The sequence below is a fragment of the Pavona decussata genome, unplaced genomic scaffold, assembly GCF_977016875.1.
Source record: "Pavona decussata unplaced genomic scaffold, jaPavDecu1.1 SCAFFOLD_234, whole genome shotgun sequence".
NCBI classification, from domain to species: Eukaryota; Metazoa; Cnidaria; class Anthozoa; order Scleractinia; family Agariciidae; genus Pavona; species Pavona decussata.
The window spans coordinates 837,962-865,838 of NW_028145639.1; the positions used below are offsets into that span (position 1 = coordinate 837,962).

General features: G+C 36.8%; 2 long non-coding RNA genes across 2 annotated transcripts; one reads left to right on the forward strand and one right to left on the reverse strand.

Moving 5' to 3' along the window:
* Positions 1-13,010, forward strand: LOC146457999 (uncharacterized). Its single transcript, XR_014858315.1, has 3 exons — positions 1-192; positions 297-366; positions 6,924-13,010. It is a non-coding gene; the product is annotated as an uncharacterized LOC146457999 (long non-coding RNA).
* On the reverse strand, positions 10,988-27,852 carry LOC146458000 (uncharacterized). Its single transcript, XR_014858314.1, has 3 exons — positions 27,759-27,852; positions 27,462-27,654; positions 10,988-17,581 (listed from the first exon to the last, which is right to left on the reverse strand). It is a non-coding gene; the product is annotated as an uncharacterized LOC146458000 (long non-coding RNA).
* Positions 27,853-27,877: the final 25 nt, after the last annotated feature.

Here is a 27,877-nt window from a genome sequence, read left to right on the forward strand (position 1 = left end):
CAATCCTGTCAGCAAATCTGAATCAAGAGCCATAAGGATGAGTTGTCACCGAGAGCCTACTCACTTGGACTGGGAATGAGTTTTGGCACGAGTTTGCCACGTGTTGCCATCACGTGTTATCGTTGACCCACAAGCCCTTGTAACCCCATAACCAAACGTGGCCGCAAGCTTTCTTCATCTCTGAGTTTGAAGGTATTTTATTTGAGAAATTTTGCGTTTTTACGTCCTTATAATTGTGTTTCAAGTTTTAAATGCATTTGAAATATGACGAAGAAACCATATTTGTCGCTTTTCAGGTGTTTGCAAGGTTCTAAGTTTGTGTTTGAATGCGACCTGACTCAGCTTCACGTGGAAAACATCGCGAAGGTAGGTCTTCTTAAAACATGAAATATCGCATAACGTATTTTGTTTCCGAGTTAAAGCTCTACGTAATGACGGAGTTTTGATTAATTTACCCCCGGGTCGAAGCTATGGAATTATTTAAAATTGGTGTAATTAACTTTGTAAGCGGCAAGTTTGAATTTCGCGGGGTTACGCGTATACGCGGGGAAGAGACTGAGAAGTCGGGGGGGGGGGGGGGTGGAGGGTGAGGGGGTACTGCTTGCAATTTTTGGTGATGGGGAGGGGAGGTTCCACCTGTTCTCCAAATGCTGACTCAGTTTCTGACCAAAGTATGAATAATTTTCCAATGCCATTCTTAAATTCCAATTGCCCATTAATTTTTATCATTTTCAGACCAAAGGGACTCAAAAGCAATTATAAGGTGCATCCATTAACCCTACGTGTACTATGCCAGCCAAAACTAGCAGTGATTTTGGCACTATTGCGTTTGGGTAGGGCTCGGGTCCTGCCTCTCCTAGAAGGGATTTTTTTGTCCCCTATTGTTCTCACACTGCACGAAAAAATGCCTTTGCGCACATCAAATGTGTGGTCAAAGACTGTCAAAGGCCGCCTTTGATTACCTTTGATTCGAATCACAGGTGACAAAGGCCGCATTTGATTCACGGTGGAGTCATTTGTTTCATATCATATATTTGATCCACCTTTGATGCGTGTCATAGGCAGAGTCAAAGTTGTTTGATTTCAATTTGATGCGCGTCAAAGGTAGGGTCAAAGTTGTTAATACATTTGAACTCACTTTTGATTCGAGTCAAAGGTATATGCAAAGGCGTCAGATATTTGATGCGCATCAAATGTGTTGTCAAAAATGTTATTATATTTGACCTCATCTTTGATACGGATCAAAAAAAGAGCAAATCCAATTTTTCGTGCAGTGCCATTATCTTCAGAAAGGACTGACCAATCAGAATCCACTTACTGCGCATATATTTATAGGTCTTAGGGGGGCCTAGACCAAAGAATTTTTTGTCTACCCAGGCAATGTCAAATTTCAGTTCTTTTTGATGCGTGGGCTGGACGGCTAAATTTTCGCATTTTCCAAAGGAAGAAAAACACACCTTTTTGAAATGGTAAATTAAAAGAAGAACTACTAAGGAATACTCAACAGTTTTAACAGCAGAAATCCGAGAAATACCGGTAATGGCGAAGAAATTGTGCTTTGAGTACAAATTGTGACCCTATTTGCGAAAACGACCCTTAATAGAAACGACCGTTGAACCATTTTCCATTGGCAATGCATTTTCAAACATTGATAATGCATTTTGAAAACGTTGTCAACGCGTTTTGGAACGTTGACAATACATTTCAACGAAACAAAATATTCATTGAAAACCATTTAAAAATCGTTGCAGAACATTTGGAATGCGTTTTGAAACATTGATAACACATTTCAACGAATCCAAAAATCCATTGATTTGAAAACCATTTCAAAATCATTACACGAGTGAACAAATTCGGATGCGTTTTAATTTTTTAAAAGCTTTGAGAATTTTTTTTATTTTACCACATTTCGACTTTGCCGAGCATTGAAACCATTGTCAAAAGACGATTTCAATTTCTGAATAATGGTCTAGTACAAGGCATTTTACAACGTTGAAACTATTTTGCGTGCTTAGAAACTGCGGCCTACGTTGTCCCATTTTGTGTATAGTGAAAACATTACATGTAAAAGACCGAACGGTGCCATATTTAATTTTTGTCACGTACATTAATTGCTGCAAAAAATGTTGTATCCTCAATCATTTAGTTTCCAAGTTTTTATTTATGCAAGCTTATAATATTCCTAGTTGCTATTTTCCATGCTACAACAATGCGAATTTTGAAAGGAAGAGTCAGGTCAGTGTAAACTGACACGCATGAAAAATCTGCAGGTTAATAGAGGTCACTAAGCTAGATACTTAGACAGTCAATAATGTCAAAGATTTTCTGGCATGTATTCATGCTTTTTTTTCTTCTTATTTTTCTTTGAATACATAATTTCTTTCTCTCCTTCCACAAGAAGTGGAGGTCAAGGAATTTTGCCTGTGGTTTCATGCATCCGTAAAAAACAGACACACCAAAGCTTATCAAGAAAGCAGATCAAGGAATTAATGCAAACTTTAACTGTTGTAATTTTCGCTGGTATAGACTTGGTCAACATATTTTAAATGATTTCTAAATGACTTTTGAAAAAGAAACTTACATGAATTGTACATTTTGAGTTCTTGCTATTCTCACATTTTAAAACCAGTGACAGACTTCACGCTCGCCGTGTAAATATGTTGTTTAAATTAAATAATTATGTCGGCAGATTCGTTGCTGTAAAAACTGATAGCCAGTGTAGCACAGCCGAGTACTTAAGCTCAGCAACTCTTTGGAAAGCATGACAACCTTATACGAAACATGCACCAGCCCAATCTAATACTAAATACATCAATTTGTGGTAATTCAATGGTACGTGCAAGAAAGTATGGCGATCACGATCGCCGCGCGGTCTGCGGCGTGTTTGTGATGTGCATTCAACTGGAAACAACAAGAACGCGGCTAAAAATATAATGCACGGAATGTTTCGATTATGTTTGTTACATTTCAATTCTGTATTCGCAGTTAACCAAATTTCTGAAGTAATACCACCTTGAGGAAAAAGTGTATTCGTCTGTCTAATTTCCTCCAAGTTTTGTGTAAAAACTATAATTAGGTTAACATTTATAGGACCAATGAAATATTCACGGGGTGCGTGTAAACGGGTGCGTAAATTGGAAGGGAAATCCTTGATTACCAGAGTTATCATATCAAACGTTTTTATGTCTCTACTACAAAATGTTGCCAATGCGTTGCAAAACATTATGAAAGCATTAAAGAACATTTTCCAATGCTTTGAGAAACGTTGACAAACGTTGAAAACCCGTTAGAAATGCATTGAGAATTCGTTGAAAATCATTATCAATGCATTGAAAGCCCATTGACAATGCATTGAAAATTGGTTCAACGGTTGCTTCTGTTAAGGGTCGTTTTCGCAAATAGGGTCACAATTGTTGTTTTATCCAGGCGACGATGTAGCGGACATCTCAAATCATTATTCAGGCGACAAACTTTCTGCAAAATTTGCGAGCTCTGGGAATTCAACAGTTAAAAAATTACGGGTTTGATTGTGAATTTGTACTGAAATACTATTTTAATTGACCGATTCTTTGTATTCTGAGCAGTTTTTGCGAAATTTTTGAAAAACGTGCCCCGCACATGTCGATAAATTGGCTTCAAAATGGAGTTGTATTTCCTTCAAATCACTTGTACGTGTCTTGTCTTGCATTTAGAATTATACGCGTTTCTTTCTTAGGCGTAAACAAAGACTTTTCTAAATAAATTTTTCATTTATGAAAGCATTTTGTGTGTTTTTCTTTCTATTTTTATTGACAAAATGTGACAGCTGTGTAATCTTGGATGCTAATAATAGGATATAATAGGATGCTAACCAGGAATCACTTTTGACCTAAAATGGTCATTATTATATTATGTGATCGTGTTGCTCGACTCAATAATTGGAACATTCTTCAGTATTCTTTCCTTTGTGGAAACATGGACTACAATACAACTTGCAAGAGTCATTTCCTTTTACAGCTGACAAAAAAAAGTCAGCAGAGTTCTCAACCAGAGTACATTAATATTGCAGCGAACTTCAAACATCCAAGCGGTTACTCAGTCGGAGACAATCCGAAGGAACAGTCTGTTGTTTACAAAACAGCCGGGTGCAGATCTTCGCTTCAGAAAAGTAAAAAATTCAACTGTTTGCCAAACTGATAAGAGAAGATACTTCGCATTGAAAACGTTCCCGCTCTTCTAAGTCCAATTACCAACGGTCAAGTTTATTTTCAGGACAGTTTTTGTAACGCAATCAGGTAGAGGTTAAATTCCAAACAGGTTCATGACATTTGGCCAATAAGATTAAAGCCGCAGATGTCTCAAGAGACCTTTTAGATAAAGTTCTGACACGCACAATTCACAGAATTCTGAGAAAAGGAGCCAGATTTCTCGAAACTGAAGTCAGAATCGTACCTTGGCAATATTTTTCAGTGCTTCGTCGCAAACATGCAAAAAAGCAGCCTTGATTTTTTGCCTTGGATCGAGTAAGTGAAATGAATTGAGCATAGAAGGCAACATATGCTACAACCTATCAGGATTGAATTTGATCATCCAAATAATATTTGTTTTAGTCGTTTAAAAAAGCTGCCTTAAAATGTTGTACAGGACTGTTGAATGGAGAAAAAGATGCGTATATATTGCAGATTAAGCTTTTGACTCCCAAAAAAAAAAAAACGAACCATGAAACCTGTGAGTTAAAGACTGAATGACACCGGCAGTAAAGGAAGATTCAATTATCCCGAGTGTAGCGTGGTAAGACTGTGGGCTATTATTGAATCACTGACATCTTAACCCATTAAGCACCAGCCGTTTCCAGAGGTTTTCCAAAATTCAGCAAAATTGGCAAAGTGGTTATTTCCTAACCCATGTGCAGTAAAAATACATAACTTACAGGGCAAAAAAAACAACACCCCTTTGGTCTAAGATAGTTAAAATTACTAATTATGGAATAAAATACACTAGTTGCCAATTAAAAATTTTTCAAAAAACAAACTTGAAGGTAAAAATTTCCGAAATTTCGATGTAATTTGATCCGCGCGTCACATGGGCGAAATTGGATCCGTCTCGAGAGCATGTGTTTGTTTACGCAAGATTACACAGTTGTCACGTTTTCTCAATGAAAATAGAAAGAAAAACACACAGAAAGCTTTCCTAAATGAAAAATTTATTCAGAAAAGTCTTTGTTTACGCCTTAGAAAGAAACGCGTATAATTATAAATGCGAGACGAGCGACGCGCAAGCGATTTGAAGGAACAACAAGTCCAATTCGAAGCGAATTTATCGACCCGTGCGGGGCACGTTTCTCAATAATTTCGCAAAAACTGTTCAGAATACAAAGAATCGGTCAATTAGAATAGTATTTCAGTACAAATTCACAATCAAACCTGTATTTTTTTGGCTGTTGAATTCCCAGAAGTAGTCTAAAATTTCGCAGAAAGTCCGTGGCCTGAATAATGATTTGAGCTGTCCGCTCGCTCGTCGCCTGGATAAAACAACAATTCGTACTCGAAGCGCAATTTCTTCCCCGTTATTTCTCGGATTTTCGCTGTCAAAACTGTTGAGTATTCCTTAGCAGTTCTTCTTTCGATTTACCATTTCGAAAAGGTGTGTTTTCCTTCGGAAAACGCGAAAATCGGCGACTAAAAATTTAGCCGCGCAGCCCACGAGGCAACAAAAATTGAAATCGGACACCAATTCCGAAAGATAAAAAGCTCTTTTGTCTGGGCCCCCCTAAGACCTAAAAATATATGCGCAGTAAGTGGATTCTGATTGGTCAGTCCTTTCTGAAGACAATGAGAACAAAAGGGGACAAAAAATTCCCTTCTAGGGGAGGTAGGCTCAAATCGTGGAGTGCGCGCAGATGAGGCCAAAATCACGGCCGGTTTTGGCCGGCACGGTGCGTTATGGGTTAAATTTACTGGAATACAAAATTTTTTTACTCCATTAGTGTTAACAGATATTTTGGACCATTTGAATGAGATTTATATCCAGTTTGGTTGTTTTTGTTTTTCAATTTTACCCTAATGATATGATCGGACAATAAAGCCATTGCCGATCATACGTGATCACGCCATCACTGTAGAGAATCACGGTCACTAGAGTGATCACACCTTGATTACGGGTGTGATCACTCCAATCATCCATCGTTACGCTGTGATCACAAAATGTTGTTACTGAGGTAATTCTGGTGAAGTTTTAAATTACGTTGATCTACTTTTTGCAACCGTTTGTGGATGGATGGCTCTGCCTGAATTGGAGTAATGAATGTATCAACAAATTGATCAGAAAAAAATAAATCGCAATGAGCGAGGTTTACTCGTAAGAAGACTTGGGGAGAAAAAAGACTGAAGTTCTGAGTCCTCCCAGCTTTTAGTCCACTCTGCTTCAAAATAACCCGTTTGCATCAGCCGCCATCTTCTTTGTCCGAAGTACCGAAAATATTGTGATGCTCCTCTGCAGTTATGATTGAAAGTTCCACCATGCGCTTGTGTGACGTAGCAAATTGAGAATTTTGGCTGCTCACTACTCTACGTGAGAGTATAAATCATATGGGCAGTTCAGAGGATTTGATTGGTCAATGCTTGTTTTAACAATAGCACTATTGTCTTGAGATACAAAAGGTTGCTAAGGGAAGGAAGGGTAAGTTAAAATTGGTATGTTCTTTTGGCCGCTCTAGGATAATTGGCCATTTCCGGTTGGCCGCTTTTGGCCGCTCTAGTAGCATAAGGGTTTAAGGAGTTCATGAACAGAATATCAAATTGTGCAAGGTTTGTTCTTCTGTAATAGAACAGTACAATAGACTGGGCATTTGGAGCACAACCCTGAGATTAAACTTCTAGCTATCTATAAAACAAAATTTGAATCACTAAGCCTGATATTTAAACATCTGCATATTTGTATTACAGGATCAGAGGCATGATGAGATGATGGAAGATGTGTGCTGCTCAAGTGGTGACCAGCTGGACAGTGTAGATAATCTTTTGTTTTGTTCTGTCAATGGTGAACCAAGCATTAAAAGGAGAAGTGTTGTTAAATGTGCAAGCACATTAATTTTACATAGTTAGCAGTATAAATTTTGTACTGTTATCTCAACAGCTTAAATTGCATTTACATCAATATTTTGTGGGTTGAACGACTTTTGTTTGAACAATTGGAATTGAGCTTTCAACAATTGGGTAATGGAAAAACAACAAAATTTCAAACAGTGGTTTTTGGGTTGACACTAACAACACTTCTCCTTTTAATTTAGGCAATTGCAGCTTTATTAAAAAAGAAAGTGCATGATTACATGTAATTCTCTCAGCTATGTGAACACAATTAGTCTGAAAGTTTTTGCTAGAGACTGTTATATGTCTGCTGACCATTCAACTTACATGCAAGTCTGTAAGGGGCACAGAGAAAACTTGAAATAGCTTTTGTTTCGTGTTTTTTCATGGTCAATTTGTGCTATGAGAATGGGGATTTGTAATCAAACACTTTCTTTGTATAGTTGCATCTCCAAGTAAAGTTCTGCTGTCCCACGTCTGCACCCAGTTATCAGACAAAAGACCAACTTTTTCTTTGGTTGTCTTGTTTTTTTGTTTTGTTTTAATCTTGGCATTCGGAAGACTTCATGGCATTAATTGAAGTTTTCGCATGCAAAAGTTAAGAATGATCAAGATAACAATAACTCTTACAAACATTTATTACAAAAGAAAAAGGAAACCACAGTATTGAGTACAGGAAATCTTCACTCAGTGAAGGTTACCGGATAAAACTTGAATGAACTGTCATCTCAAAAAAGAAATTTTTGCCTCTGAAAGTGACCAAATGCAATGTTTGCCCAAGTCTGTCCTAGATGAGCTGTCTCTTTGCTGTTGTTTAATGTTACATGACTATTGATACTGCCACTACTGTGATTTGAATGACCCAGAACTGCCAAAAATTATGAACGAAAAGTCAGAATAACTGTTTGGATATGCTGTCTAACTCTCACAAATTTAAAAAGAAACATTACTGAGCATGCAACTGTATGAAACTTGAAAGGTGGCCAAATTGATGTCCATCACAACAATTTTAGTTTCCAAAAAGGTCACAATTTGAACTGCAGGAACAGGAAATAAAACATTATTCACAACAAGAGGATGTAGAGGTTCAGATTCTTATGTGTTAAAAATGTTTTACCAAGGGCTCAAATTATTTGAAAGTGACATTACAAGTTTGTCAGATCTTCAACTTTCACAAATGCAGACACTTTGTCACTCTGAAGACTGCTTTACTTCACAAAGATGATAGGATGCTTTTCCTGCAGGGATAGTAGTCCAAACTGAAGAAGTACATGAAGTAGCGGCACACAAAGTAGTCAGAACTGTTACTCAGTCTTCTGGAACTCAACCCAAACCAATCAACTACACACATCACAAAGCTGCATCACAACTGTATGACATTTTATCAGCGTAGAAACATGATGTTATCATGCCAATCACTACAAATTGAAGTAAACATTTAAACTGTATGTGGGATACAAGTCAACTTGGGTATTCTCTGGACAGGCAGATCTTTACTTGGCTTATGTGTGTTTATTTTAATAAAGAGCAGATTGATATTTTGACCAAAATGGACCAAAATTTCTTCAGAATTTAAAGATAAGCACTTGATTTTAGAATAACATTACAGTCATTACTCCAGAACAGATTGTGTTTTTTGTTTTTCATTTCTTGCATTAAATTGAATATTATAACTGTCCACCTCTGGCCTCATGTGAAATAACAAATGTTGATTGATTCCCAGTACGTTTTTTATTGTGCCCCCACAAATCAGAAAGATGAAACCACAACAAAAGCAAAGAGACTATTGACAATGAAACAAAGCTTAGATTTTACTTTGCAAAAAATTTCTTTCCTTTTTAGCATTGATTTCACTGCTATGTGACGTCCTTAAAAATCAAACATTGTTTGGTAAAGGTTTTCCCTAGAAAAAGGCAAAAGATGCAATCAAACTTGCCAAGCCTTATAAACAAGAAGTAAACTGACTTGCTGTTGTTTCGACAATTCTGGGACCAAAATGCTGGGAAAAAAAATCATTCGGACAAAACCTTTGGAAAAAATTAAGCTGAGTGATAAACTCCATGAGGAATTTATTGTGGTGATGACTTGGACTATAGCTTGTAAGCCAATTTTCTTGAAGTCAAAAGTCTTCTGATTGTATTAGTTATTGACATAGGGAACCCAAACAAACTGTGAGTCTTATACCTGACCATTAATTGTTTAGAATACAGGAACATTTGTTATGTCAATTGAGGCTTTCATTGGATAACAATATTCAGTTTAATGTTTGAAATGCAATCCATTCAGGATAAGTGAAGGTATTACCAAATCATGAGCAGGATGTGTAGAGAATTTGAATGGAGAAATTTGTTTACATTTTTTTGGTAAAAATTCAGGAAATTACTTTGTCACAAGGAAAATATCTCAGGACTCTCTGTGTAGATATCACACTATTGCCATGGAAACAGGCAAAAGGAATAAAATCCTCAGCTGGGAAATATTGTTTTGATGACGACAAATGTATTATAGCTGAAATCAAAGTGCTTGGCGGTTTGAGATCAACACAGAAAATGCAGATTACATTTATCAAGTTTGATGTAAGGCTGTGTTTTGATAATTAATGTTATCCATCTGCTCTTTATTAAACTGGGGCTGGTTATGTAATCATTGCCAGGTTGTAATATGCTTACATCAGACATGAAGACCTGGTGGCAGTTGTTTAAACAGTAGACAACATTATCCAATGGAAAAGTAGCTATCCAGTGGATAAAATGCATTACTTGAGTGCATTTTATCTGCTAGATAGAGGTTTATCCACTGGATAAAGTTATCCACCCTTTGAACAACTGGGGCCAGAATGTCTGTTGTGAGCATAAGCCAGCATTGATGTTTATGTAGCCATCCCAAGGGCTTTGAAATGTCTACATGTCCTATGGCTATCCCTTTTCCTGTTATCTCTGTGATATGTTGGCAAGTGTCCCAAGCCTGTCTGATTCTGATGCTTTTTGACGATTCAGTATAGCGTCCATTTGTTATGCACTTAGCCTTTCAATTTAGGTGGGACACTTGTCTACAGATTGTGGAGATGTCAAGTAAACAAAGTCATGGGCCATATAGACACTTAAGGTTACACTAAACCTTTTTGACTGTGTTATGCGCAGACCTGTGAGTGCTCAACTTTAGAGTAAAGTATCCAAAGTTGTACATCATTTTAAAGCTTAAAGAAAGGAGAAACAGAAGAAATCAAACTTCCGTAACTCAAAACTGTACCCACTTCAAGACCTTCAGTGCAAATATCCTGAGGAATATAAATGTGAATATTTACCCACGCGATCATTTCACTTAACTTAACATCCAGTGATTGCTAGATGTTTAGCAGGTATTGGCCCCTGTGAAAGGGATTTTTGACATTTGTTTTAGTTTTAAAATTAAAACCTCGAATGCAAAAAATGGCTGTCAGAAATCACTTGTCAAACTTCAAGTAGCTTTTACTTTGTTTTGAAAACTTTGTCAAGCATTTTTGACATTAGCTTTCAAAACAAAGTAAAAGTGGCTGAAGTATGATTTCTGTCTAACTTTTTTTGGGTCTGAGCTTGTAAATTCAAAGCAAAAGCAGAGTCAAAAAATCCCAGACATTGTTTTTGAGGCCAATACCTCCTAAACATTTTGCAACCAGTGGATGTTCAGTAGAGTGAAGTGGTCGCGCGAGTAGTCCACGTTTATAGACCTCAGTAAATTTGCACTTAAGGCCTTTTGGTACAGTTTTTGTGTTAAAGAAGTTTGATTTTTCAAGTTTTCTCCTTTCTTTAAACTTTAAAATGTACAGCTCTGGATACTTTACTCTAAAGCTGAGCGCTTGCGGTCTTTGCGCGTAACGCAGTCAAAAAGGTTTAGTGTAATCTTAAGTTTGCTTGGTTCACTATTGCAGACAAAACAACACGTACTAAGTTTGTAGTGAAAAAAGGTTTATTTTGTTTAACATTGACAAAGTTGTTCAAAAAAAAGGAATAAAAAAAAATCTAGCCAACCACCTCCCTGCCTTTTGGGTTGCTTCTGCTCTGGTCTGAGTTGTTCTGTGTTCTTCTGTCCTCATTAAATATTCCAACTTTGAAATCCTGTCAAGTTTTATCTGATCTCATAATTTCTAAGGGGTGATGTGAACACTGGGAGGTTCCCTGTTGATCCACAAGTGGATATGACAACATGGAGGCTGGTGAGGGTTTGTTTCCCTGTCCTCTAGAGTCCAATCCAACTTCGCCTGGATACCACAATTCCTAAATTTTTGTTTAAGTGCCAATCAGTTTGAAAGTGGTTAGAATATGCTTGTTTCATAATTTGGCCATTTGTTAAAATAAAATAAAATTTTCCCCAAATTCAATGTTTGGTTTTAAATCTTCCACTGTCTTGGATGAAAAAAATAGGCGTCGCTGTTCAGGAGCAAGGTCGGCATTTCATCATAGGAGGAGGAGGACGAGACCGGTTCAGCGTGCCGTCTACCATTTCCCCGGCCGCACCTTATCATATAGCAAATCAAAGAGCACATAAAGTCTCGTGGAGGGTAGTTCTTTCTGTGAAGCTGCCAAAAGCGAAATTTGCCGCCCCTAATCCCGCCGTTTAGTCGCAAAATCCAAGCAGAAAAAAATTTAATGCGTGAAAGCGCTGAATTGTAACTAAAGAAGGCCTACCTATTTTTTTCCTGGTTAAATTTTTGATGTTCGCTAGCCTGCGGTAAAACTCGGTTTATTTTCATGTTTTCTCAACATTGGGCGTGAAACAGAAAGCGAATAACGGCATTTTGACAAATTTTATTTGGTTTTAAGAGTTTGAATTGCGAAATGGCGAAATGAAATTATGCACACGAAACAGCTTGGAATGATGCACAAAAGCACGTGCAATATTATGCTAATTTGCGGTGATAAAAACAATCGCAGAATTCAAAATGGTTGGCCGTATGGTACTTAAATTTTTCTTTCGAGTCTTCTTTGTCTTTTAAACCTTGAATTCGTAGTTTTGAAACGGTTTGGGCATTGGAAGTCAAAAAATGTTATCAAATATTTTCGAACGCATTTTTTTGTAAACAAGACTTGTAAGCATGCATAATTTAGTGAGGGTCGTGAAAATAAATTTCTTGTTACGATTTTCTTAGCCAAAATATTTTAGAGAAACGAAAAGTTAGGCTAATTGCAAATCAATTTTCTGGAATCATATATCAAACAAAGCAAGAGTTTCATCCGATTTCCAAACCCGAGAGGTGGCTTGAAAAAACGAGGCGTTTTAGACCAACTTCCAGGTGTTTGGAAATCGGATGAAACTCTTTCGAATGTTTGATATAGCTTCTCAAACCATTAATAATTCTTGGATAAATTAAGAGAGAAAGTTTACCAAATGATATGATAAATTAGATAACATTTGCCAAACCGCCTTCACGGTAATGACTTCCTTTTTGTTTCATGAATTATTAATGATTTGAGAAAGAGATTTGAACTGCGACATCGTTAGAAAACAGTACATCCATAAACATTTTGTTTTGTTTTGTTTTGTTTGTTTTTTGGAATAAAAATTAAAGAAACAAGGTAGGGCTAAATGAATTCTTAAAACTGTTATGTCACATGATGTCATAGTACATTTCCCTGTCAATTTCATCTGATCACAGGCAGCCCAAACACTATACAAGAACACTAACACTTGAAAGGTGCAGGATTCTTGTATGGTGTACTCGGGGTCCTGGGATCTGAACAAAATTCATCAAGAAATTGTTTTATGAATACGATAGCCGTGTTCCTACAAGAATTATTGCTGGTGACAAAAGGTTAATTTCAACAAAACGGGTTGATGTTTTAGAAAATTAATTTTGTGAAAAAGGATTATTGATCATTTTGGTGGAATATAATAATTTTACTAAATAAAACCCATCAGGCAGCTGGTATATCAGACAGCATTAAAAAAATAAAAAAAAAAATAAAATAATGCCCAAGGCTGAAAGATTGTCTAAAAAAGTAAATAGGTGGCCCAGAAATAAAGCTTCAGGGGCAACTATGAAATTTTGAGGACAATCTTTACACTGAGGGCATTGTTATCTGATATACCAGTAAACCAGGAAGGAGTTTATTTATTCTATAACCTACTGAGTAATTCCTTAAACATGTCACTTTAAAGTGGAAAAGAAAAAACAGCCAGTGCTAGCCATAGCATGACTGCAGGAAAATAAACGTAAGCTGACTAATTTGTTGGCTTGAATTGAAACATCTAAAACCTAAACAGTGATGTTTTCTTTGATTTTTCTCGTTGAAAAAATCAGACAGCGGTTACCGTCTGATAAACACTGCCTAATTTTGTATCTCGTGACATGTTTTGTTAATCAATGGGTTACAACAATAAATAAACAATCGTTTGTCTCATGATGTTGTTACTTAAGTTGTAGATCACAATCTTCTACCACTTAAGTGACAACATTATGAGACAAACAATTATTTTATTTATTGAAAAAGAAATTGGTTAGTAAATATTAGTTCATAATTTTTCATTGGAAGGAAATGATCAATAAATTTTTGGCATAAAATTTGGTGATTATTCAAATAAAATGGAAAAGGGCAGTACCCTTTGTTTATGGTTTGTTAATGAAAAACTTTGGAAAATGTTTTGTCTCGAAGTTAAGAATTTGGAGTGCAAGGATTTTGCGACTGCAGAAAATGCTCAATGCGCAGAAAAACTTGATTAGGCAGCAACACAGCAAGTGGGCTGTAAGCATGGCGAAGGTGGGGAGTTCCCCACCCCGCTTACAGACTACAAGGCTAAACAGCAAAGAATCCCCTCAACAAGGCTCCCAGCTCAATCCGAATTGCTACATGTTAGTCGACAGAGAGGGGCGTGCAGGGTCCCCAGCCTCTTAAAGTGTCCCCCCTATCACCATCCATCAGAGTAGCCTGACCATAGCCCCATTCCTTAAATACCTAAGTTTTTCATCCTTGACAGTGAAAGTGAAACAAGCATCTTGACCAAAATAACCTCCCCCTGCAATAATTTAGCAATGTGGTATCCAAGCAAAGCTGAATCAAACCCAGAAGACAAAGGAAACAAACCCTCACCTGCCTCCATGTTGTCATGTCCTCTTGTGAATCAACAGTGAATCTCCCAGTGTCCACATCACCCCTCAGAAATCAGTCGATCAGAATAAACCCTCCAGGATTCTCAGTTGGAATATTGCAGAGGACGCCAGAAACACAGACCTTCTCAGAGCCAGAGTTTCCGCAACCCATTGGCAGGGAGATGGTTGGCTAGATTGTGAGTGTGCCGCCAGTTTGTGTTACCTGCTAACAAAGCTTAGCAAAAACAATAAATTATTAAAGATACAAATCAAGCTCATTGACAACAAAAAATCAAAAAAGATCTTTCAGCCACTTGTTTTATTTTCCAAATCCTGACAGGTTTTCCAGAGAAAAGCCAATAATAATATTATGAAACAGTAAATTTTTAGATGGTCTTTGATTAGCCGAGGTGCCATTTTTTGACCAAGGCCAACACTATAAATTTTATCTTCCATGATATTGTGTCAAGTGGCTGAGAGATATCATCTGTGTAACGAAAAACCCCAAATAAACCATTTCTCCCTTAAACTATCACCTATAAAAGCTTAAAATAATTTCAGTGTCAATGAGCTTGAGTTCTACAAAACAAAGGAAGCAGAATAATTGTGTCTATGTAAGGAAAAAAATGTTTCCAGTTAATTTGTTTCATTATCGCTGAAACCCCCTTATGGGGAGAGGGAAAATTTTTGAGTAATGAAAACTAAAAGAAATTTTGTAAAATAATAATATACCCTAATAATAGTTACCCTAGTGCTCCATTTTTGAATATACGTGATTACTTATAATAATATTTATAAGCTGCTTCCTTTGTTTTGAAATGAGTAAAACAGTACTTAGACCAAGTAACTACTCAATCATGATCATGTTGAACATTAAGTGTATTCTACTGTAAATGACAGCAGAGTCTGTTTGTCATGTAATGCAAAGAATATACAAACTGGATGAATAATAGTCATCTGACATCAGTGTGGAATAATCCAACATGTTGTGAGATGTTATTTCACACTGGAGCCAAAGAAAGAATGAATTGTTGTCACCACCATTTCAAATGCTGCCTTGTTTTAGTACTGTCCAAACTCATTTCCTTTCCCAATTTATTATCGCCAAATGCATTGTACATTTTTGTTCAACATGATCATGACTGAAAAATGTAGGTCTTAATAAAATGTAAATTTAAAACAGCAATGGACACTGCTATTTACATTAATTTTGAATGATAAATGGCATTAACAGGCAAACTCTGAACTTTAAAATTGCAACCAACAGTTATGTTTAACATGTAATTTGATCTCAATTAGAAGAACCAATTAAAAGTTTTGTTCTGTCAGTTAAAAAGAACTTGTCCAAGGCTTGTGATTGGTGAGTATCAAGGTATCTTGTCCTCTTAATTTTCTGTTGTTGTTGTCACAATAATTGTTGCAAAAAAAAATTGTTGGCTATCAGTTGGATTTTGAGCAGAAGAATTTGCACTTCACTTTGGCTTTTCAGTGAAGTTTAAGACTTATTCAATTTGGCCACAAAAAATTATAAAAAAATTATTTTTCTTTATGAGGTTGAAAAAGACCTGATAAATGTAAATCCCTTTAAGCAGTTCCATCACTGTTTTGAATACAAGTTTAGCGCAGAAGTTGGAGGAATAGGATTTTGACAAATCTCTGAGCATATTGAAAGAATTGAAATGAAGGCCAGCTGTCAGATCTTCATTTAACATTCTAAATCAGTAAAATGAATTAAAGTGTGTAAATTCTTTTTTTCAGAGAATGTTAAAAATTCTGAACTTTCACTTCTATCTCAGAAGCTTCATCAGTGAACTGAAGTGTAAAAACACGGCTTTTTATCTCATTTCTTTTTTATCAGGCATGAAAAGACGTGTTTTTGCACTTCATTTTGCTGAGGAAGCTTCTGCAATAGAAGCAAAAGCTCCAAATTTAAAACGAAAAGAATCACACACATAAATTTACATTCCTGAGATAAAAATGAATTTTGCCATTAAAAATAATTTGAATATTAGAATGTCAGCATAAATTCAGTCTGAACAATGAACTTATTCCTCCAACTTGGTACAAACAAGTGTCTCACTTCTGTGTTAAAAACTTAATCCATCAATTTTCTTTGCTGCAATGTTTCATGCTGAATCCTCAAACAAACCTCAATTTCTAGCACTTAACCTTCTGATTTTTTTGGTTTTGAAAGGAAAATGTTAACTGACTGTTGATTTTAATGTTTAGTTTCAATGATCTTCAAACTACATGAACTGAATACCTCTGAAGAATTTCTATATTTCTAGCCAAGGGAAATTTACGAATTCTGCAAATTTCTGCCCTAGGGCATTAATAGTAGGAAAAGAAAAACCTCTAAAAGAGCAAAGGAATGCTCTGAGTTTAGTTGAAAGCTGTGTAGGAGCATGGTAATTTTCCACTCCTTTTTTTAAGGAAAAGAAGAGATCTGTCTATTTCTTAGATGCAAAACTTTTTTTTGACTATCAAACAAAAATGGACACTTGTTTGTATACTTGATGGTGGCACACTCACAAGAGAAGGCGTAAATAAACTTGCCAACCACACCAGCAAAAATTACTGAAAAAAATAAAAAATAAAATAGAGAATTGGCTTCTGCTAAAGTTTGCAAGTTATGAAAAATTTAGTCACAAATGCAGCAGCATTTGAGTACATTTCTAAGATTGGAAATTGTATTTTTCCTTTGCTAAATTTAGTGCTCAAAAATCAAGTAAAAGCAGTTAATTCAAATTTGAATTACGGAACAAAATAAGATACAGGTAATGCCCTGTATCATCATTGGATGCGGTTGGCAAGTTTTGGTTTGCTCAGTATTATCTAACCAGCTACAGAAGGAAGATGATATTTGTTTTTCTGCTAGCTAGGGGTAATTTTTTGCTGACAAAAAAAGAGAAATAATGCTTTCATGGAGCCATTACTCCTAAGATGAAATGACTCAATTGAAATATTATACAGTCTACAAATTGTAAAGCAAATAATAAATTGCAAAAATCAGATAGGATGTTGGCTTAATTATAAACTGTATGCAAGACAAAACCCTTGTAGCTGGTTAAATAGTAATGGGCTAAATAAAGTGAAAAGGAATTCCAATTAAAACAAAAGCTAATTAAAATTGAATGGGGGTTGTGGAACAACAGCTGGGTGAAAAACCTCCCCGTACGTCCACTTGCTCCTAGGAGGAAAACCCCGGGCCAGCTGTACCTCACATTCAAAGACCTCCCGGGCAGGGTCAGAGTTCATTTAAATTTCTAAAGTTTTGGAAAAAGTTAATTATGTTAAATAATGAAAGTAGTCTTGGGGTACATCAAAATTCAAACCAATCCATATGTGTCTGAAGTCATCTGGATTCTTCTTGTCCTTGCTGTCCTCCAGTCCAGCCTCTCCACTCTCCACAAATGTCTACCTTCCAATCTATCCATCTGGGTTTCTTCTTTGTCTGTCAAAAAAGAGAAAATAACTTTAGAGACTTTGTTCAATGTGTGGAAAATTTGATTTCAGGCATGTGAACAATTCAAATTTGAAATTTTCAATGAGAGCAACAGTAACCTGGTTGGTTCTTTGAATTTGCATGCTCACTCTTTCTTTCATTTTCATTAGTTGTTTTCACTTTTGTTCAGTTATCTTACTAAGTCATTAAGTAGAAGTTCCTTAAGGAGGAAAAAGTTTGGACTAACTGTAGGGGAAAGAGTAAATTTTTAACAAAAAATAGTGGTCCGTCGGAAGGCCACAAGGTTCTTCAGTTTTATTTTTTCTGGGAAAATTTCTTAGTTTGTTATGTGCACCTCTGGCTTTTTTTGAACAGATCACCGACTGTGATCTACGTATGTCTTTTGGTCACGAGCGTCCAAGTAAAAGATTTCCATTACCCAAGAGGAAGGGGGGAGGGGGGAGGGGGGAGTATGGATATGCTTGGGTAGCTAAGTTCAGATATTTTGGTAACACTGTTCACATAATTTACATGTAAGTTGCCAGAGGAGGAGAGAGGGGTGGAAACACAGCTTAAGTTTTTTATTTGTTTTGAAATGAAAAAAATCATAGCTCATAATTGTTTAACTGATCACACGGGGAAAACAGCAATCCTCCTACATCCAACACCCTTATTTCCTCTAACTTTGGAGCCTTGGAGCCACAAAATTATTAGCATGGAGGCTAGCACACAAAGCTGTTCTCTGCTTGGAGCCCAGACATAAATCCGGATTTTGGCTTAAATGGAGCTCTGATCAGAAGTAAACCAATGGATCCCTTGAACCCTTATTATTCTAATGGAACCATGATGCCCTGTTCTTTTTTTGTGTTGGCCAGTTATTATTATGTGTCAAGCATTACAGGGTTATTAATTAATATTATTTTACTTACAAGTGAAAATTGTCCGAGTTCAAACAAGTCAGCCGGCAAGTTGGCCGGCTGTCCAGGCAATGATTTAAATAATATTATAATACCTCTGGTTCTATTAGGCCTACAAAGATACTTAAAATGGCATTTAACACTCTACCTTTGACAGCAAAATTTGTGAATCGGATCCAAACTGAAGGGTTCAAGCATAACCGCAACCTTAAGCTGCATGCATTTTAGATTGCTTTTGGTTATTTCAGATCAGACTCACTCGAGCTTTCGTTTGTGGCCTTGAACTGCTTTGGAACAGTGCTCTGATGTTATATCCACTGCTTTGTGCTTCATTTGCAATAAACTATGATTATGGGCAAGATTGCCATTTTTATCACAAAACGAAGCAAAAAGCAGCAGATAAAACATTGGAGCAACACTTCTGAAGGAATTCAAGGCCACATATGCAAAAATTCTGGTGAATCTGAGCTAAAACAATAAAAAGTGATCTAAAATGCACATAGGCTGGTTACACTCTCAGCCCTTCAATTATTTTGACACGCAGATTATGGCAAGGTTATTTATTTATGAGTGAAAACTGTGTGAGTTGAAACAATAGCTAGTATTTAGCATCATGATACATTCTTTGACTGGTTTAGCCTCATGGCAAGCCGTCAACTGAAGGCAATGATGAAGATATGATACCTTTGGAGCTATGAGGCCTACAAATTAAGACATTTTAAATAATAATAAATACTCTATTTTCAATAGCAAAATTTACGACCAAAATTATTGATGTACAGAGTATAACTGTTATTTACCAGCGAAAATTGTCTCAGTAAAAAAAGAGCCAGAGAATGTCATGACACATCTACACACAGGTGTAGAAAGGTGAGTAAAAATAGCAAAATGCTATGCCATGCAGCAAAATTTCCATTCAACAAACAAAAAACGCATGGAGTATCACTAGTTAGTTTACTTTGTGAGTGAAAATTGTCTGGAATTGAAACACAAGCCTACTGGAAATGCATTAGCAACGCTAAATGAAAATTAGGCATAAAAAGACACGATCCTTAATCTTTGCCAGTAAGCATTTTCTGTAACAGCGCTGCGCACAAATCGCCTCATAGATTTATGCCCCTGCTGTGACTAAGACAAACAAGTTACTTGAAGTGTTATTACCATAAGAGATTTCTATGGCATTAATGACGCCTACCAGGTGAGCACTAATAGTTGTGTTGATTGATCGACACAAAAGATAGAAGGTTGGGCTAGAATTTGAATTTAAAGAGGAAATCTAACTTTGATAAACCTCTAGTGAAAGTAAAAAGGTTTGGGCATGAGCAAAAAACATTTGGAATAATTATATTATGTGCATTTTAGCTGCTTGCTGGAAATTAGTAGTTTCAAAGATTTCCTCTTGATTGACACAATTTTTGCAAAAATAATTAGGCTAAACTTTGCCTACACAGAATAGGTGGTGTATGGGGGGTAACTGGACTGATTGGTGAATAAAAACATTTTATTTACGCTTTTTGCTGGTAACCTTTTATGACTGACAGTATGTAGCACCAACACCAGAAACTGCTTGCACAAGGATTGTGCAAGCAATACAGCATTCTGATTTCTAAGCTGTGTATGACATAAGGGGCGCCTTGATTGAGTGGTTTCAATTGACTTATTTGAACGCAATCAAAAATGTTTCCTAAATGGCTCTTTTTCTAGCAATTGCGTATTGTCCTGCAGTATTCCTCAGGGGACAATTTTGGACCTCCCCTTTTTCTCTGACTTGTACATTAATGACCTACCAAAATGCTACTAATTTAAAATATACAAGAAATAGCCTAGATTACTTTTCTAGAAAATGCAAGTGACCTACACACGCTTGACTGATTTCTTTTGTTCACAACCACAAATTCTTTGCTAGAGTTCAGTCTCCTATACTACAGTACTATGCAAAAAGAATGCAAACGAATTTCGGAGCTTTTTGATGAAATTAATGCTATGTCAGGTGTAATAACATACACACAAAAATTTCTGCAATCTGATTCAGAAAAGCATCTCAATTTATCCTAAATGTAGTGCAGAAATGTGAAATTGAGTGCAGAAAGTTGAAATTAGTGCAACAAAGGTGAAATTACATGTAATAAAATGATTGACAGGTACGCAAATTTGCAACTTGGGTGTCTTGAAACAAAATGGTGAACAGGTTTGAAGAGTGTAACAGCATTTTAATTGAAATTTTAAAGGAAAATGCAAAGAAACTCAACAAAGCACAAACAACCAGCTAAAAGTTTGAAGGTGTTGGACAGCACACATAGTTCGTGCTGATTTTTGGACATAAAATTCAAGGAGTATTCAAGCACTAAAAACTGAGTTTTTAAGGAGTACTCAGAGCAAATTTACTTTGTCTTGCAATGTGTTTCGAAATGTTTTCATGGGTCAAGAACAAGTTTAACCCTTTAACCCCTAAAGCAAAACGACATTTTCTCCAGATCCAAGACTACAAACTCAATGTCCATGTATGATATACCATTTTAAAGCTACTCATGAGTGTATTTCATAACTGATATAATTAAGAAAAGTAAGGAAAGTTATAGCTTTGAGATAAATGGCCTTAAAATACAAAAATTTAAAACTTCAAAAACGCCCCAAGCCTTGTGTATATTAGGTATACCCCTAAACTATAGCTTATTTTGCAGGTCTTAACATCTTCATTTATGTGAGAGATGTCTTAAGACCCACAACTTCTAGGGGGAAAAAGTTGAAAAGTTATAGGGGTGGTCAACCATATCACATACTGTATGGGAGGGGGTTAAGTTTTTATCCTTTTAATGAGTAGATCTTCACAAGACCATCTTGGTGTCAAAAATTCATAGAAATCTGTCAAATACTGACAGAGTTATGGCATTATGTGCCAAATGGCACTCTTAGGGATTAAAGGGTTAAAAAAGCTCCCCCGGATATAATCTGTCCCCGATTTTGTAATCTGCGCTCAATCCCTGAATTACTTTGATACAATCAGGCTACATTATTTCCCATCCGAACATAAATTCAAGGAGTTTTCATTATTTTCAAGCACTTTCATCAAAAATTCTTCTTTTCAAGGGCTTTTCAAGTGCCCTTGAAATCTAAAATCAAATTCCACGGCTTTTCAAGGACTTCAAGGAGTAGCACAAACCCTGAGCCCAACAGAGGGCTACGACCAAAATATTGAAAACTATGAACCAGAGGCACGTAACAAAATTCTTGAGGATTTTCATGCAGCAGTGTGTAAAAAAGACAGGAAAGACTGTATGAACATGACAGTCTTCGCACTGCAATTGAACTCTACCTAAGAAGGCAAGGCTACAAATACTCCATAATAATTTATTAGAGACCACGAGTAAAAAAGTTTGATGCAAGTTCTTGAAGGTAAATCTCGGCTACTGCGACAACAAGGTAAGCTTAAAAGCGGCCGAACAAGTCTTAGAAGTCTGACAAGCACTGATACAGAATTGAATGAGCCGTGGAAAAGCAAAAGGCTTTGAAGCACAAGTCCTGGTACAGACGGTTTGGTGGCTAATGGCTCCAATATTTTGGCCTAGAGAATGACCATGCTGAAGATTTCCACGTCGGCTTGGACGAGAAAACATTAAATTCATTGAGAACCAGACTGAAAAACGCCAGTCTGGACTGTCTGCAAAGCCCTGGCTCCTAAAATCCAGTCAGTTCGAAAACATGAAAGTGGATGGTGATTGACTTCAGGCTTCTTTTAACATTGACATAAAATTTTGCTTTGTGATTTGAAAACTTGCCTTTTTAGAGAGATGGTATTTTTAGCATGTTTTCCGTATGTACGAATGAACATGTCAGGGAATCAAGCTTATCATTTTTTAAACCAATTAGATACATGTAGGCGGAGCGCATTTAAAAGTTTTGTATCTATATTATTAACAATTATTAAGTAATCACATGATTTTTCTTGTGCAATTTGGAATAAATGAGCACTTGTTAAATATTAAAAGACCACAAATTGCACTTGCCCTGCGGGCTCGTGCAATTTTGTTAGCCTTTTAAAATTTTACTCGTACTCATTTATTCCAAATTGTACTCGGAATCATGTGATTACCTATACAAACGATATTTCATTTTTTTGAACTTTGTCCAATTTTCGAAGTCTTTCATCTCTCAGGCAAAATGAAAATTTGCCCTACTATTTGAAATGCTGCACATTAATATTCAGGTGAAATATTGCTGAGAATATCAAAGTTTCGAGACTGCTTATCGAAAATTCACATGAAAGTTTGCCTCTAAGGATTAACGTTAACAAATGTTGCTGCAAACAGGAAACAAGTAAATGTGATAGAATATTTTAAGCCTCGTGAATAAATAAGAATGATGTATTATTCAGTAAGTGACACAGGAATATTTGGAAAAAAATCAGAGTGCTCCTATCAGGAGTCAAACCTAAGACCTGATTACTAGTTCAGATGCTCTACCATTGAGCTACAGGAGACTCGTGGGAGATAAGGCCATTAGACTAGGTTCATGGGACAAACATCCTACATACTGCTGGGATTGGAATGTCATGTGTGGCATAATTTGTGTGATGGAATAAATGTGATGGAATATTCCTGATAGCTTCCCATGAACCTAGTTTTTTAGCTAGTTTTTCACACATCCTATCCGAGGCCACAGTCCAGTTCGTTTTACAGTAACCAACTTTCGTGCAATAACATGACTCTGCAGCGACGGCCTATTGTATTTGTGTTGGAGGGATGTGCATGCTTAAGGAAAGAGTTTGCTCTTTCAGCGAACAGCCACGTTGAAATTTTCTTGGTTCCTTTCTGATTACAACCTAAAGTGTTGTGCATTTTTAATTAAAGGAAATGCTGTTTTCGAAGTTTTGATTAAAAAGGTTCAAGTAATAACAAGCATAATTATCCAAAGCGCACTGCTTTAGCAAGGTTAAAACTGATTGCGTTTCCATTCTCAGCTTGTGAAACAGAGGATGAAAAATCTTGTAGTTTAGCTTCCTTTATTTTTCAAACTAGGTTTTATAGTCAACAAGAAATCCAGTCGACTGTCAGAAGACACAGTTACAATCCGGAATTAGTTGACAGAAAATGTGAAAAACATGACATTGCCCTTTGAAATGATCTTGACATTATTTATGCAAATCTGTGACACTTCGTTGAAGGTATAAACATTTGCAGCAGCTGTCAAAGACTGCAACGTGCTACTTGCGTAGCGAGGATATTAAAAAAGTGATGGTGTTACATTCTCAGCGGCCAAAAAGCTGCAATCTTGTTTAGTTTGCTTCATTGAATTTGAAGTTTGATTAGAAAGATTGGTGTAGCATGTTATGAAAAATTTGAGGGTGTTTTAATTGTGTGGAAGGAAGAAATGCACTGAAACAGATTTATGGAACATTCAACAGTTGACGCTGATTTGGTTTTAGTTTTATGTTCCACCAAACTCAGAAGAGATTACATGCAAGAACCATGCGAAAATCGCTGTTGTTCTCTCTTATTGTTTAAAGTTAGAGAAATTAATATTATTGTTTCCTTTGAAATCTGTTATAGAGGTCCTCAAAAATTTCTTCCAACGAAAGAACAGGACTGTCGACAGCTATAAATAGCTCGCAGCAGCTTTCACTCGTTGACTGCGCGGCGCGATGAAAATAACAACAAATCAATTTTCTTGTTTTTTGGGTACCGTTGTAATTCCTTGCAAGTTACGAGCTCCCTTCGACCCTACAATTGATTGTGTAGTTCCCTGAAAATATCCATACCCCACCATGGAAGGTTTTTCAGTTTAGACCTCCCCCCCCCCCCCCCCCGCCAACTCCCTGGAATTTTCTGTTCAAGGGGCTTCTTTGAAGACCCTTCCCCACCCCCCAGGAATTTCCTACTTTTGTTTTTCACCTAAATGCCTGCCTTTGCAAATTCAATTTTTGATCACACATATGCAACTTTACCACAAAGAAACCACTATGAGCAAGTTGCACATCAAATATACAATGCTGAATTTAAATTTATCAAGTAGATTTGAAGGACTTTGAAAACCCAGTCAAAAACTAGCTGCATGCACAAGAAAGCCGCTCTGCCAGCCGGGTGATTGGATGACAATTTTTGTTAACAATCAAAACTTCAAAGAATTAGTCTGTGGATTCACGACTTGGCACTGAATAGTCATCTCTGTACAGTTCTTGAATAAAATGAGTTCAAGAAAGAAAACAAGTTTCTGTTGTCCACATTTTCACATCAGGTTTTTATCAAATAAACATCGCTATTTTACGGAGAAATTTAATCTTGACTGAAATTTGCATACAAAGGAAAGTTTTGCACTCAGTGCTGGATCAAATTTGGCCATGGCCATGACTTCAAGAAACATACCTGTCAGGAATAGGAATGTCACGCCTTACTTTTGCTTGATAGAGGGATTAAACAGACAACACTTCTACCAAAACGACTTTTTGCAGAGTGATTCACTGGTTGTCCTGCTTTTGACTTGGATAATAATAATTTATTATTATCCAAGTCAAAATGGCACCTTTGTGCCTTGCTTACGATTTTTTCTGGAATTTTCTTACCCTGTGGAGAAATTCTTCGTATGGACACCCCCAACCCCTTTCTGCTTTTTAGCCACCCCTCCCCCCTCAGAATTTCCATTGACCTTCCATGGGGGGGGGGGGGAAGGACGTTTTCTAGAACCACACATTTTTCTCTTAGGGATCGAAGGAACTCTGCAAGTATGGTGATAGCTTCAATACCAACCGACGTAAAACCAATCGCAAGATGTGCGAGCAAGTTTGCAAATTGAGCGTCATCATAAATCAAAACTTGCGAAGAGAAATTTTAAGATTTTGAATTTTCATTTTGGTTCAAATGAAATCACTTCAAAATGTCATTCTAACATTGGCGAATTTTCAGGGATGAACTCCAATTTCATGCAGCTCTCCAAATTTTTGTTTAGAGATCTTGCATGAAAAATCACAAATCTTTTCTAGAAATATCAGCAATTTTTTGGTTGAACAATTTGTTTGCATTTTTTTGCACAGTACTGTAAATGTTGGAGGCAATTAACATATTTGCGAGTGATGAAAAATCAATCTTTCAGATTTCCTTGACCTGAACACCCTGCAGGCTATTCTAGATCTTTGCAATATTATTAGAACTAACCATGTATCGGCAAATGATAATAAAAAATATTCTTTCCCCACTGTCCATAAGTTTCTCAGTCTATTGAAGCGATGCCTTTCGCACTGACATCAGACCTATCCCTATGTGCTTCATTTAACCTCCTTGAACAGTTATTCCGAAGCCTGAGCAATGAACATTCTGGTTTAACTTTTTCATGTGACCTAAACTCTCTGCAAGCAGCTGTTCTAAAACTGTCCTGATTAATGACAACTATGTATAACAGAAATGGTAGAGGTTGTTAAATGATAACACACTGTACTTTAACATTAGGCTTTCATTTGAGGTCCTTGTATGGTTACTTCAATGCTTGAGATGAAAAATTCTTGTGAAAATTTCAACTATTTACATACAATACAATACTTTATTTACCATCACAAGTAAATATTTAGAACAATTAATTATTCCTTGCGAAGCAAGGGCCGAAGGCCTGAGCGTAGCGAGGTTAATAAATTTGTCGGGCAGAGCTGGCCCGAGCGGAGCTAAGCCGCGTGAATTCGAGCGAAAAATACATTTATATATATATGTTTATATCTTTGAAGGTGTCCGCACAATGATGTCAGACTGTCTGGCGTCGTCTGGAGCAAAATTTGCATACATCGAAAAAAATATGCGTGCATTATGAAATTTCAACTACAATGTTCATCAATATTCACTGGATACAGAACTATCTTTCCAGAATCTTTTCCCTTTCTTTTAGAAATCTTTTTTGTGAAAGAGTGCATTAAAGAAATTACACGTTTTGTGGCCGCGGTAAATAATTTTCCGTGGGAAATAAATTCATCGAACACGACAGCGCTGCAGAAATAGATTTCCAACCGCAAACTAGCCCGTGGAACTACGAAAACACCATGCTCATAAAAAAAAATCTTATGCGCCTTTTAATCTCCTCGTTTGATGCTACAATACGAGTAAAGAGGGCTTTCCACCCAGCTCCAGCTTCGCGAGGTTTTGCGAGTCACGTATTTCTAGTATGATAATAAATAAATGGTGAGGAATGTTTGCACAACATCCCCAAACCTATGGCCATGTGTCCCTCGCCCCCCTCCCCACCCACCTCAGGGAAGCTGATAATGTTCAAGGGAGCAAGGGGTTTTCAAACTGCTAAGAAAATAGGATAGGGAACACCAAACAGAGCGGAGAAAATTGTTTGGGACTGCAGAAAATTCTCACTTATCTTAAGATGCTTTATGTAACTGGGCCCCAGGCTTCAAGAAGAGAAAGGCTTTGTGATACAGGCTTCAAGGTCAAAATTTGGTGGCTCCAGGAGACTCTAAAGGGCAATTTAGACGGTACGATTTTGCCTACGATTTGTCGCATGCGATTTCTAGAGCGCGCGCTGCTTGCGTCATGTAAAAATCATACACAACTCTCGCCACTCAACATTGCCTTTACCTACGATTGTCGTAGGATTTTAAAATACGACATTTTTCGTGTTGTGTGCGTCTGTCGTAAGGATGTTGTAGGTTGATTTACACGACGCGATTCGTGTTGTAGGCATGGCGTATGCGTGTCGCATGCGACAAATCGTAGGCAAAATCGTACCGTCTAAATCGCCCTTAAGAGTACCGCCCCCCACCCCCCCCCCTCCCCCCTCATACTGCAGGTACCGGAGAGTACTGTATTTGTATTGTTTTACATTTTTTTACATTTGTGGTTAGGTCTTCTTTGGAGTTGTTTTTTTTTCTGTCTTTAGTTTGTTTTGTTTAACGTCATTTGTACTCCGGTAATCACAGAAAGAACCGCTGTTTGTCGGACTATACCAGATTGGCAAACCGTACGTAAACACAAGAAAACACAAGGCTTTACCTGGAATATCCATTGGCAGCTTCACATGCTTCCTAAGTCAGGAGATTCTCTTTCTCAATCCACACTAGCAACCAAAATTCTACGTCAAGCTGTTCTTTTGTTGAAACCATAAACTTTTCCGCGGCCCAACGGCATGCTTCGGCCATGAACGAGGCAAATTTTTGCACATGGCGCTTTGCAAAGTCATTTACAACTAAAAACAGGAGTAAAAACGACCAAACTAGTTTACAAATTAAATCTAAATTGTAAGTAGAGCATAATTAACATATTTTAGGAAGTGTTAGAAAGTAAACTGACCTTTTTTGACTGTTTTTTGATGAAATCTTTCAAGTTTTAGCGCCGAAGGTGAAAAAACGCACGCCGCCAACATTCAATCCCATGCCGCTTTGCAAGCAGGGCAACGTGGCTAAACTAGT